The sequence below is a fragment of the Cebus imitator genome, unplaced genomic scaffold (assembly GCF_001604975.1).
Source record: "Cebus imitator isolate Cc_AM_T3 unplaced genomic scaffold, Cebus_imitator-1.0 Scaffold270, whole genome shotgun sequence".
Taxonomy (NCBI): Eukaryota; Metazoa; Chordata; class Mammalia; order Primates; family Cebidae; genus Cebus; species Cebus imitator.
Genome location: NW_016107585.1, coordinates 1202931 through 1217271, shown reverse-complemented (window position 1 = coordinate 1217271; position 14341 = coordinate 1202931). Strand labels below are relative to the sequence as shown.

Sequence of the window (14341 nt, the reverse complement as noted above, 5' to 3'; positions counted from 1 at the left end):
TAATTTTTTGTATTTTTAGTAGAGACGGGGTTTCACCATGTTGACCAGGATGGTCTTGATCTCTTGACCTCGTGATCCACCCTCCTCGGCCTCCCGAAGTGCTGGGATTACAGGCGTGAGCCACCGTGCCTGGCCTGAGTTGTTAATTCTTTAGGCTCTGACTGCCATATGACTGTTTCAGCACATGGGTATTGAATATTGACCTCACAAATTGGGGAGAATGCAGGAAGTCCACACTACTTCTGCTGGAATGCCCATGTGGCCTGGCCTCTTGCCTTGTCTCTCCACCACCTCTGTACCCAAGCCACAGTGAGCTGCTTACATGTTTTCAAATGGATTGTGTTCCTTTCCCTCCCACTGGCTTTGCCCCCTCTGTTACCTTTGCTTAGAATGTTTTATCTAAGGCTCTCTGGAACCTGTTTTTACCTGATTTATACCAGAAAACCTTAGCCGTCAGCCCAGAAGCATTCTTCCTCATGCAAGTTCTTCCCGATCCTTCAGGCCATATTTTGGGTTCTTCTAACATTGCTGCAATCTTGCAGTATTCCTTTTTTAGCTTACCACAACTTATAATGAAGAATTTGTGATAATATGGGCATGGGTGTCTCTCTCTTCCATAGATTGTAAGCTCCTTGAGGGCAGGACTGCATCTATTTGTTATCAATGGTTGTATCAATAGTGCCTAGCAAAAGTAGGCACAAAATAAATGTTTTTTTGAATGATATATAAAAAGGAGAGTAAATTAGAATAACCCTTTTGGAGGACGAATTGGCAACATGAATAAAAAACCTAAAAGGGGGATGGTGGTAGGCTGCATGTCTTTTGGCTTAGCAATTCCATTTTTAATAATTTGTCCTAAAGAAACTATCCGATGAATATACATGTAAATATATTTTAAGACAGTATCTTCACTGCCAGATTTTATAATAGCCTAAAGTATAATACAAAGCCACTGTAATTTACAAGAATAGGAGATTTGTTAAATACATCATATTACATACCTAAAGTGAAATATTAAGTAGCCATTCAATGGTTTTGTTAGAAAACATTGACATAGAATAACGTTGATGGCATTTTTACATGGAAGATTCATAGTGGTGACATTTTTGTAAAAAAAAATATATCTGCATGATGATGCACACCAGTGTCTCTGAATGATGAGTTACTGCTGGCTTATATATATTTTCTGAGTTTTTTCAAAATACCTTTTTTTTTTTCTTTTTGAGGCAGAGTTTCGCTCTTTCACCAGGCTGGAGTAGCATCTCGGCTCACTACAACCTCTACCTCCCGGGTTCAAGCAGTTCTTCTGCTTCAGCCTCCCAAGTAGCTGGGACTACAGGTGCATGCCACCACACGCAGCTAATTTTTGTATGTTTAATAGAGATGGGGTTTCACTATGTTGGCCAGGATGGTCTCAATCTCCTGACCTTGTGATCTGCTTGCCTTGGCCTCCCAGAGTGCTAAGATTACAGGCGTGAGCCACCACACCCAGCCCACAATAACTTTTTATTATGTAATGGTTTTAAAAACCCCACAAAGAATATAATTCAATGCAAATTTGGGTCCTACTGTTTTAAAAAAATGATAATGTTTAGAAGGTAGGGAAGTAATAGGTAGTGTTTTTCAAAGAACTCTGGGGATGTAGAATGGGAATTGAACAGTGCCATGAGTTAGAAATCAAATTTGCATTGACAGGTATACAATTGCATGTAAAGGGAATTTTCAGAGAAAAACGGAAGAGAGTGGCATCAAGGAGAAATGAAACAATGCCTTTATTTTTTAGTCCTAGTATTCACTGGTAGCAAAGAACAGCCCCACCTTGTGTGTGTGCTGCTCATGATTTCTGGAAGGCCTCAACCCCAGCCTCACATCCTTTGTCCTCTTCCATTTGAGGGTTCCTGAGTGCCTCTGGGGATTTGGTCGTAGACCAGCAGTGATTTGCTGCCAAAAGGTTCATGGAAGAAAGCTTTGAGTTTTTGTAAGAAATACTAAAAAGCCCTGACATCATGTAGGCCAGACAGCCAAACTTAGTATAAACTCAATAGCATTTATTTCTCTCAAGTGTATTTGTGTATATGGTCATGTACTCCTGTGCGCATGTGTTTTCTTCAGTGGACCTTTATCAGTTCCATGTTTTGGCAGCTGCCTGCTGTGGTAATCCACCATATTCCCTAAGCTGATTTTCCCCCTTGTAGATTTGGCAGATTTATCATGTAATGAAAATTAGTGGACCTACAGGGCACTTCATTTCAGATTATCATGTACTTGTAGGCATTTGTCATTTTGTCTTTTTGAAGAGGATCACCTTTGGTGCGTGTTTCCCAAGTTTTACTGCATAGTAGCTTTTGTGTTTCCATTTTCTTTTTAGCAAAATAGACAATTACTAGAGTTCCTTCTATAGCACTCTCATTCTTAATTTATGAAACAGAAGGGTATGACTGATATATGTTAGATCTGTATTTATTGGTGGTGACCTAAAATGTTTACAAATGTATCTCTTCATACTTTGTGTAGTTGATGGGTTCGGCAAGCTGGGACCTCCAGGATTGCATTCACATTCCTTTGGCCACTGTGGTAAGTGAAGCACCCTGGAGAGGCAACAGGGTGCCCTCTGGAATTTCTACGAGTCAGTGAATTATACCAAACAGCTGAGTGTATGCTAACTGCTTACAGGTATTGCGCCACTCCCCTCAGTATTGAGGTCTTGTTCAGTTTTCTAAGGAAAATCTGATTATTATGGGGGTTCTGTGTCTTACTATTTTCAGACAGTTTTTAACCTTTTGAAGCCAACCCTGTCTGTCCTGGGGAAGAGGTAAAGAAAAATTTCAGGATAGAAGGGAAACCCCTGCCTCCAGCCCAGCAGAGCCCAGATTTTACAGGGTAAAGTGAACAAGAGATGGATAGTGAATGGAGTGGGTGGGAGGAGGAAAGGCTGAGCTGGAGCTGGAAGCAACAGAGATCAAGAGCTGGGGAGAGAAAAATGGCTGGAGGTGGTAGGAAGGTGGGCCTGGCAGCAGGTCATCCCAGGATTTCAGAGTCATGTCCATGAAATGGAGCGAGCGTTAGAGGGAAGGTAAGAGTCCTCTTCAGGCTCTGGTAGACTCCAGGCTTAGTGGACAGTAGGATGCAGGGAATGGGCCTGAGGACAATCATGTTTAATGGATCTCTTAAAATGTTTTCCATGACTTCCATCTTTTTCAGAACTCCATGAATTTTAATAGATTTGTGCTGTGACACCACAATTAGGATGCAGAACAAATAGTTCCTTAACGTTTCAAAGGAAAAGCATTATAATTGCCTTTTAAGATAACATGTATGTGTTCTCTTCATGTGGAAATATTTGAGTTGTCTGAGGACGTTAATTTTTCAGCACTTAAAATTTTTTAAATGCTTTTGAGTCTTAATGCTAAGTACATATGTTTTTATGATGATGCTACTTAATATGTTTCATAGACAGTTTTTCACCTTTTAACATTTCTGAAGTTAGGATGTGTCTTGTCTTTGTTATTATCTCAGGATTCAGAGTTCAGTAGTGGGGAAAACCAGGCTTGATGCTTATGGCCATGTCATGTTGCTTGCTGAGTAAGCTTCTGGGCCTTTATTTCTGGCATAATTGACTCCAAGGCTCTTTACTAGAACTGGCGACTCAGAGCTTTGGAAAGCATGGTCCATCTTGTTCAAGGGTCTCGTTAATGAGTGGGGAAATGGGCAGAGGATCGGTGACTCAGTGACTGACACAGCATGTTGAGGGCTGTCAGAGCAATGACAAGACTTAATGGGGTTCAGGGAACCTAGGACACCTGCGTGATTTGAAGAGGAGGTGGTCGTTGAGCTGCATTGTAAAGGGTGAGTAGGATAGTTCATCGAAAGCAGAGAAGGTGCAGGATGGGAGGAAAGGAGGAGGAGAAGAGCTAATCTTGAGAGGCTGCTAGTTAATGGAAATGAAGTGAAGTGGCATGTGGGGAGTTTAGGTGTGCAAGGCAGATCACTGAAGCCTTTTGTTCCATGTTCAGGGTTGTGATCATCATCTTTTGAGCTTCTGGAAGATATTTATGCTGGTGATTGTCAAGATAGGATTTGAATTTTAGAAAGATGACCCTTTAAGCAATAGGAAGGGAATGGATTGGGGGTTGAGGGGAACAAATTTGGAGGCAGGAGAATGGTTAATAGGTTGGAGCAGTGAAGCTGGAGACATGATGGGCCTTGAACTAAGGCAGTTGCAGTGAAGATGGAAAGGAGGAGGGACAGGTGCTAGTGATGCTTCGCGATCAAACTGACAGGTGGTCATTTGCTGGATGTGAGGTGGGGGAGAGGCCAGAGTTAAGGAAAACTCCCAGATTCCTGCCTAGGGTGGACAGTGGTGCCATTCAGCCATCAAGACCACAGGTGAGAAGGTGCAGGGTCGGGAGGAAAATAAGTTTAGTTTTGGCATCATGGAGCTTGCAGTGCCCGAGATTTGTATGAACAGGAATGTACGTTCAAAATGTGAGGGAGGATTGCTCTGGGGAGCGATTTGGGAGCCATGGAGGGAGTCAATGAGATTGCCCAGAAAGAATGTGGGGTGAGGAGATAAGAGGGCCAAGGACAGAGTCCTGGGACACACCCACTCATGGGGTGGGAGCAGGGAGAGATGCAGTCTATGGAAGCAAAAAAGGGTTTAAGAGGGAGTGAATGACAGTGTCAAAGGCCAAGAAGGGTAGAGAGGATAGGGGCTGACAGTGTCCATTTAACTTGTAACTGGCAAGTCACTGGTGTGTTTTTGAGAGCGATTTCAGTGGACTGAGGTGGTGGGGTAGGCAACAGCCAGGGTGTAATGGTTTGGAGTATGAAGTCAAGGTAGAAATTACAGTAAAAATTGCAGCCTGCCCTTGCAAGAAACTAGGCTATAAAAGAAGAGAGTGTAAGAAGCCTTCAGAGGCTGCTGCTTTGATTGTCGGGTTAATGCTTTATAAAGGCCTCTTTCTTAATGGGTTTTTCTACTTGCAGAGTGGAATATTCTCAGACTCTGCGATTCTTTAATTTTCTTGAAGTGGCACTTTTTGCTTTTTGTTCATGATTTAAGCACTATAAAAAGGCCCAGCTACTGCTTGCTACAAGAACGTAAGTTTGGCTTCTTATCATGGAATTCTTTTTGAGGCCATTACCTTTGAAGTTGTTTTATACATAAAATCCTCAACAAAACAAAAAGTTGGGAAGTACAAATACTAAAGAGATGTAGCTTGTTTATAGGAAAGTAAAAGATAATGAGAATACATAACTTTATAAACTCAGGTTATGCTTAATTGCAAGCAATTAAAAACTTTCCCTTTTTGATTGCTTTTGAAATATGGGATAAAAAGAAAAAGTGAGAATGCCTGCAGGTTGTGTGTCCTGGAATTGCTTTGAAATGAAGTTGGTGGGTGTCAGAACAAATAAATCCCAAACAACTTGTGATTTAGTTTTATAGGCACACATTCATAAATTGGATTTTTCTGTAATTCCAGAAAAGCACATGCAGGAGAAGCATTTGCAATATATTCACTTATTCTGCAAAGATTTAGTGAGCGCCCATATGCTCAAGCCTCTGCTAGATCTGGGGGTGAGGGAGATAAGAGGATTTAAATAATGCCTCTCATACTTTCAGAAGGGGAGATGTGCTGAGAGGTATGGAGGATGGCTCAGGGGGCCTTCTGATGGGTGATCAGGGGAGGCTTTTTGGAAGAGGTGGCATTTGAGCTGTTTACTGAGAGACAACTGTTCATTCTCTGACTAGTTTGTTTCATGTTAACACCCTTGAGCTGTCTGTGTCTTGACACTGTTTACTTATTTGATTTTCTGATGCTCTGTTATCTAAGAGCAACTCCTATTCTCTGCCAGCACTTTCTATGATTTCTGTGTATCCTAGGTCCTCTGTTCTTTTTCTTCACTTCTCTCTTAGAGATACCATTTTCTGATACAGCCCTGTATATTTGCCTACACAGTTGGCCCCAAACCCAGAGCTTGACATCCAGTTGTCTCTGAACCTCCACCCTGCATTTCCAACTTGAGGTCTCACCAGGAGCTCACTCTAACAGTACACAGTCCCCTCCCTCCTTTCCTCCCTTGCCCATCCACTGAGTGCTAGGTGCTGGTTGATCATTCTTCTGATTCCTCTGGCTCAGAGTCTCAGAGCCATTTTTGTTATGTCTCCCTGCCAGTCATGTTTAATCATTTTATTTCTGTTCATTTTTTACAATATGTTTAAAAATTTTAGTTCTCCTCATGCCACCTTAGTCCTGCCTGTTATCTGCATTTTTGGATCCTTGCAGTGGTCTTCTAAATATCAGTCATCTTTCTTTTCATGATCGACATCACCAGGGCTCACTGCCTAGCATACTTGCAATGTTGCTGGGATACCATGTTCTGTGGGTTGAAAAATGGAGTCACGAGGGAGAGAAAACAGACCTGAAATGATAAAGGAGCCCATGTGAACTGATAAGCCCTGTGGGAGAGTCAGCAGTGCAGAGTGACATCTGAGGCAATTGGAGGATGCTGAGTCCATGGCTTGTGGAAGTTGGGAACGTAGGCATTTGGAGAAGGCTTTGTCAGGGGTGGTAGAGAGGTAGACGGTGGGCCTGTGGCAAACGTGAAAGAAGTTGGAAGCCACAAGGTGTGGTGGGAGAGCCATGAGTTGAAGAGTTCAGTTGGGACTAACTGTGACAGGGCTAGCATGCCAGCGTGAGGGAGCTGAGCTTTATTCTGTAGAAGTGAAGAAGGGGAGAGCAGACAATTGGGGAGGATGGCATATATGGAAAATACTGTTTGAAAGAAAATCTGGAGATGCTGTGAAGGGAAGGGAGGCCAATATGGAGACTGTGCGGGAGTCTAAGCTGTGTCGTTTTCTATAATTCATTCAAAATGTGGGGGCTGCCAGATTAAGTTTCTAAATCATGACTTTGATCATACTACACTTCTGCTGAAATGCCGTTGGTGATTCCCCCTGGCATGAGAAGTGGTTCTTCAACTGGCATTAGGAGGGCTTCGGCATCACATCAGCCCACCCCTCCAGCATTGTCTCCAGCTCCTCGCCTTCAGAAACCAACCAATGACTTTCACACAAATTACATTTGCTCACAGTGATCTCTCTTTCCATTTTCTCCACTGCTTGGGAAATTCTCCTGGTTGAAATTTCTCCCAGACTTCAGTGTACTCAAAGGTACTTCATGGCCCTCTCTGCCTGAGTGCTCTCAGCCCCCTTTGAACCTCCTCTAACGCTTACCGCCTGTATTGTTCATTTTGATGATCAACAATTGACGTGATTGCTTCTGTAGCTGCTTAAGCTGTTAATTAGTACCCGTATTGTTGTTTGTATGTTTTTATATTTTGTTTCTCCAACAGTCTATAACCTCCTTAAGGGCTGGGATTGTGTTTGGCACTTTTGTAGCTGGCTATAGCCATCATACTTTCATCCAATATGAAAATACTAGCCCCATTCATGGGATTTTGAACATCATAGTATTTGCTGACCTTTGGTTTTGTTTTGACCTGTCCGAACAATCAGGAAGATTACAGAAGATTCTAAGGGCCCAGGGGGATAATGGATTTGAGGATCCCAGCTTTCTCCAGGGAAAGTGATCTTTTGCTGATCATAGGGAAAGTGACGAATATCGTTTTGCCTCAAGTTGGACAGTGGATTCCTAGCTCTACTTGCAATGGGGTCCTTTTCCCAAAGGGAATAGCCTTGTTTGATCCTAGTCTCTTGAGATAATTGTCCCTGATAACCCAGGATATGATGTCAACTAAGTTAAACTTTTTTGATCCTGTCTAGAAATAAGTTAAAAATGGATGTTTATACTTTGCTGTTAAGTAGGTCAAAAAACTGCAGAAGCAAATTAGCCTTCTATGGATCAGAGAAATAATTGCAAGCACATAGGTTAACATGAACTTAAAGGCAGGAAATCTTTGGCTAGGAGTGTAATGTACTTGCCTGTTAGACAAAGACAGTGCATCCTGAGTATTCTAGATTAGTTTTCTTTCCACCTCCCAGGTTGAAAATCTGGTGGGCGTAGAGATAGTGGCTTTATGCAATGTGGGCTGGCTCTAAGCCTTTCTTGGGGGAGCCTGGTACACCAGTTCTCCAGTAATGGGAAACCTTATTAATTTGTACGGGGTGATAATTGGGACTGTAAGTCAGCTGAAACTTGCCTGTATGTTATGCAAAGAAAGGGCCAGAAATAATTAATAATATAAGCCTGAGAGCTGAGAGAATGTTTAAAGGAGCAAACATTTTAAGCTCTCTCAGCTCCTACAGAAACATTTATTTATGTGGAAACAGCTGACCTGCTAATTAGAAAACATCCTTGCCTATTCATTAAACCAATTATCCTGAAGAATTCTGCTAAGCAACACTTAGTCCAGTTCTAATTATTGTGTGGCCTTGAAAGCAATAAACTGTACTTTTAGAATAAAATTTTATAATGTAGACATATACATGGTTTACTCAGACATTTCCCATAATTGGAGTGAGATAGTAATGAGGGGTTATGCTTGTTTCTTATAAGAAGAATTTAATCACCTTCTCTTCATAGGGAGATTAGTGAATTATTAGATAATGTTATGTTTAGACCTGAGAAACCTTTGGAAATCATTATTGTCAAAAATGGGAGGTTTTTTTTTTTTTTTTTTTTTTTTTTTTTTAGATTATCTTTTTGGATTACCTCGGATCTTAAATAACTAAAAAAATTTCTAGGGAATAAACATCATTATGACTTAAGACATTGATAAAGATTTTTTTTCATATACTCTGACATGTTTAAATTTAAAAATAAGTGAATCAGTTTTCATGCAGCCACTTTACTCTGTATCTCCCACTTTCTCCTGAAGAGCTTTTCCTAGCAAGAACAGTGGTTAAGAAATGTAGTAAAGGAACACACAGGGTCTACTCAGCGTTCTGCAGATAACAGCAATTGTATCAACAAACGAGCCGACCTCAAGTGACAAGCCGGTGCTGACAAGGAGAACTTGGACCGGCTCTAGGCTGGTATTCGGATGGAGGCATACTTTTCAGGCTTAGGAGCATATGCCTCGGAGGCCACTACCTGGCTTTGAAAGCTCCATTCAACCCTCTGATTGGGCATTCTCCCACTGGGTAAGCTTGGACAGGTTACTTCAAGCCCTGTGCTTCAGTTTCCTTCTCTGTAAATGGGAGAAGCAATAGTCTCCACCACAAGCGGCTATTGCAAGGATTAAATGAATTACTTCATGCAAAGCTGCTCTTTCATAGTAAGGGCTTCATCTACAGGTCCATTTGCTCACTCATTCATTCAGCCCCTATCTATTGTGCCCTTGCTATGTGCCAGGCCCTGCTGTGGAGACTGGTGTCGAGAGGTTAGCCATCAGGGGAGATCTCTGTCCTATTGAAGCCTATACTTCAGTGGAAAGAGACAGATCATAAATTGGTAAATGAATCAAGTCCAGGTAGTAATAAATGTTACAAAGACAGTATATAAAGAAATAGAGTGATTGGGTTATGAGAGAGGTCAACTTAGCTAGGGTGGGCAGGAGTGGCCTCTGAGAAGGTGACTTTTGATCTGAGGGCTGAATGACAAGAGACCAATGTCAGCTGTCCTTAAAATAAGAAAGTTTTCCCTTGTTTTGGTGGCTCTCTCCATTCTCTCTCTCTTTCTATTTATTACATATATATATATATATATATATATATATTTTTTTTTTTTTTTTGAGATGGAGTTTTGCTATTGTTGCCCAGGCTGGAGTGCAATGGCGTGATCTCGGCTCACTGCAACCTCCACCTTCTGGGTTCAAGCGATTCTCCTGCCTCAACCTCCCGAGTAGCTGGGATTACAGGATACTTTTGTCCGAGCTCTCATTTTAAGCTGTCTTACAGCGATATAAAAGTGTCCTTTGCAGCAGGACACTTCCAGGAGGTCTTGAGCCCTCTCCCACTAGCACTCGTCTGTGTTGAAACAAGTTTTTGCGAGTGTTGTTGGAGCTTGTTTTCCCCAAGCTTCACCTCAGCAGGACCCAGATCCGTGCGTCCCTGGGCATCTCTTGCTTCCCTGCAGGTGGATGCTCACCCACCTTGTTCTGCCTCAGTTTCTGGAGGAGCCTGACTCTATTGTTGCCCCCCGAAAGAAAGTACAGGACTGGGTTGAGGCAGCTGCTCACACTCACCAGAGGCCTCCATATCTTGTAGGCCACACTGGCTGCCCTCAGGAGCTGGCAGTCCTGAGAAAGCACAAAGCGGATGGTGAGGTAGAAGGAGCGAGTGACGTGGAAGGGCACAAAACAGAGGGCGAAGAGGCCGCACACCAGTAGGATGGTCCGGATGGACTTGGCTCGGGCTGTGCTGCTTGTCCTCATGAGGTTCTCCTCTGGCTTGGTCAAGCTCCTGACCATCAGTGAATAGCACACCAAAATGACCAAGGAGGGAAAGACAAAGCCAGACAATGTCAGAACTATGCCGTAGGCAAAAAACCGATCGAAATTCTCTGGGTTGGTTGTGTCATAGCAGATCATATGGCCATTGATGTAATCGGTGTGGGAGAAGGCCAGTGTGGGCAGCAGCTGGAGGACCACCAGGGCCCAGGTGGCACCGGTGCCCAGCCAGGCATGCCTGCGGGTCCGGTAGGGCAGGGAACGCAGCGGGTGGCACACACCTAGGAAACGGTGCACAGAGATGCAGGTCAGCAGCAGGATGCTGCCATAAAGGTTGGTGTAGAACAGGAAGCGCACCAGCTTGCACAGCAGCTCCCCAAAGGGCCACCTGTCATCTAGTGAGTAGGTGATGATGAGGAAGGGCAATGTCAGCACGTAAAGCAGGTCGGCCACCATCAGGTTCACCAGATAGATGGTGGCACAGCTCCAGCGCTTGGTTTGGCACCAAGAGAGCCACAAGACAGTGCCATTGAGGGGCAGCCCTAGGATAAAGACGATACTGTAGGTCATGGAGAGGTAGACTTGCTTGTACTTCTCTGAGAGCTGACAGAGACCTCGTTCCTGTGAAGTGTTCATGTCCAGCTTCTCCATGTCCCGGGAGGCTCCCCCAAGGAGCAGAACTCCACAACAGCTCCTGCTTCGGCTTCCCCTGGAAGGAAACAAAATGGACAGCATAGCCTCATGACCTCAGCCTGGCATCAGCCTCTGCCTCAGCCTCGCATTCAACTTTGTCTCCCCAAGTCTAGTCAGAGGCTTTCTTTGAGAGAGACCAAGTCCAGGAAAATAGAGTATTAAGGGCCAAGCAGTCTTTCAAAGCTGGGCTTCTAGACTTACCAGGTCCAAAGGGCTGGCCTCACATGGACTTGTATGTTCTCTGCTCTAGGCTGGGTTGTGATAGGAATGGTGGTGGGATGACACTGTCATTTAAACAGGGTACTCAGAACCTCCAGCTCTGTGGCTCCTCCTCCTGCTAGAATCCTTTGCATAGAGTCAGGAAATCTCCAAGGGGAGATATTCTAGCCAGAGACGCTGGTATATTCCCAGGGGCCAAAATTGCCCACAAGTTGGTCCTAACCACACAGACCATAGTAGAGTAGAAAGTGATCTTGGGGATTAGAGAGGATTAGGAAAAGCACAGGTTTTGCCTACAGGCTCTGCTGGAGCATTTGTATTTGTATCTCTTTCAGGATTTCTTAACTGAGTATTTGAATACTGGGGCTGATTTGCTTATTAACCATCTTAGCATCCGAGCAGTCAAGAAAACAAAGCTGAGCCATGAAGCCAGGTGCAGCTTCTTCCTTAATCCTTCCTTGCTGACAAAGTAGATGCAATAGGTGGGCCCAAGTAGCTAAGGAAGCCCCGTGCGGAGCGTGAAGGGGAGCCAATGTGTCGGCCAGCCAATTGGCGTGGAGCCACGGGAACAGACGTTTAATTCTAGGGCTTCACCTTAGAAGCTAAACATTTAGAAAGACAGGCTAAAACAAAGGAAGAGAGAAAGGCATAAGTTAGGTAATTTTGGGATAAATTGAGTGTTGCCTGCAAACTATAATACAGAGAGAACCAAAGAAACAGAGACTTCATTCACTCCATCAATCAGCAAACGTTGATTGAGCATTTGTTGAGTCAGGCCCTGGGGACATGAAGATGAATAAGACACAGCCCGCTTTTCAGGAACTCGCAGTCTGGTGGGGAAGACATAAACAGAAACAGCTAATTGTAATATGATATGAAAAATGGCCAAGAAAGTGCTGTGAAAATCAGCAGGATGCAGCCAATTCTCCCCTGAGGGAATTGAGTGCAGGCTTCGTAGAATACGCAGCACTTGAGCTGCTTGGGAGAAGAAACATGAGCTTGCTAGCAGAGGTGCGTGAAAGGCACTGTGCAGGCTGAACTGTACACCCACGGGAATGGAAGCCAAGAGGGCACAGTGTGTCCAGGGAGAGCAGGAGAGTCAGCAGCTGTAAGGAGGCTGTCTTTAGCAGGATGGTGATGGGATAAGGCTGCCGTGTTGGTTAGTTTCAGGTGTCTTCTTGACTGGGTTAAGGGATTCTCAGGTAGCTGGTAGAGCATTCTTTCTGCATATGCCTTTGAAGGTGTTTTTGACAGATTAGCATGTGAATCAGTGGACTGAGTAAGGAATATTCACCCTCATCCAGTGTGAGTGGGCACCATCCAATCAGATTGAGGGCCTGGATAGGAAAAAAAAAGGCAGAGGAAAAGCGAATTCATTCTTTCTTCTGGAGCTGGGGCACCCTTCTCCTGCCCTTGGACGTCAGAACTCCAGGTTTACTGGCCTTTGTTCTCTGGGACTTGCACCATCTGCCCACTGGGTTCTCAGTCCTCGAGCCTCAGACAGTTACAACACTGACTCCCCTGATTCTGAGGGCTTTGGACTCAGAATGTGCCACACCGCCGGCATCCCTGCTTCTCCACTGGCAGACGGCATATTGGCAGACTTCTCGGCCCCATAACTGCTCAAGCCAGCTGCCGTAACAGATCCCCTCTCCTGTATCTGTATAGGTGGCAACATGGACCTGGGCCTGGAACAGAGAGAGACTGCTCAGACCAGTGTGGGGCTGTTGCAGTACATGCAGGTGAGAGATGACCAGTATCCCAAGCAAGGCCGTGCGGGGTGGATGTGGAGCAGGAGACGCTAATGAGGCAGGAGAGGCAGCCCTCATTGGATGTGAGGCATGAGCCAGATGAGTTGAGGGTGTCTCTGAGCTCTACAGTGTTGGGGACTGTGTGGGTGGTGAGGGCCTGAGAGAGCACGAGGCTGAGGACTGGCATTCTGAGGTTGTGGGGGACAGTATCTCTCCATGCTTCAGCCTGCTGAGGGGCTCACCATCCTGCTCCCTGCCTTTAACATCTGGAGAGCAAAGCTTTTATGGCTGGGTGAGTAAGAAAGCCGTTTTCATTCATTTTGTACCCTGTAATTTGTTCATGCTGCGGTGCTGGAAAATGCTTAGTCATTTCTAGTGAAGCTGCCTTCCCATCTCAGTGTCGGCTCTCGGAGGGAAGCCGAGGCGGGAATCCAGCCATGATTTAGCACTGGCTTGTCTGGCAGTTGACACACGTGATTTTACTTACTCCTTAGAACAACGTTGTGAGCAAAACATTATTACCTCTGTTTTATAATGAGGAAATTGAGAGTCAGGGAACCCTCTAGAGCCCGTTAGGACCCTTAATCTAGCAGGCAATACACTGATCTGGCCACAGGCTAATGCCCTTCAAAGGACTGGTTGGGGTAGTGAGAAGTGCTCAAATCCCGCCTCTGCCAGGGACCAGTATGCCCTCTAAAGTACTCCTTTTATCTCTGAGCCACGATTTCCTCAGCTGTAAAATGAGACAATCGCTTTCTGGGGAGACTGCTGTGAGAATTACCTAGAAGAGAGGCAGGTGCCCCACAGGGCTGCCACAAGGGAGAGAACCAACACATTTTCTCTTCCCATCTCCTCTCTCCCTTTTTTAGAGACAGTGTACTCTGGAGCTCTTTGGTTTATGTGGCTAGGTGGAAGGGCAGGTGTGGCTTTGCTATCCCAGGACTGGACAGAGTCACTTTATTCTTGTCTGTTACTGTTTATGAACCCAGTTTTGTCCACCACCAATTCATATGTTGAAGCCCTAACCCCAGCGTGACTGTATTTGGAGTAAGAAAGTAATTATGGTTAAATGAGGTCATAAGGAGGGCCTAGTCAGATATGATTAGGATTCTAATAAAAAGGGACACTGGCTTGGCACAGCAGCTCACACCTGTAATCAGGCACTTGGGGAGGCTGAGGTGGGAGGATCATTTGAGGTCAGGAGCTTGAGACCAGCCTGGCCAACATGATGAAACCCCATTGCTACTAAAAATAGAAAAATTAGCCGGGTGTGGTGGCATGCGCTTGCAATCCCAGCTACTCAGGAGGCTGAGGCAGGAGAATTG

The 14341-nt window shown here is 44.6% G+C and overlaps 1 pseudogene; it reads right to left on the bottom strand.

Annotated features, from left to right (window-relative positions):
- Nucleotides 1-9783: 9783 nt before the first annotated feature.
- Nucleotides 9784-12789, bottom strand: LOC108284108 (annotated as a pseudogene).
- Between the last annotated feature and the right edge of the window lie 1552 nt (nt 12790-14341).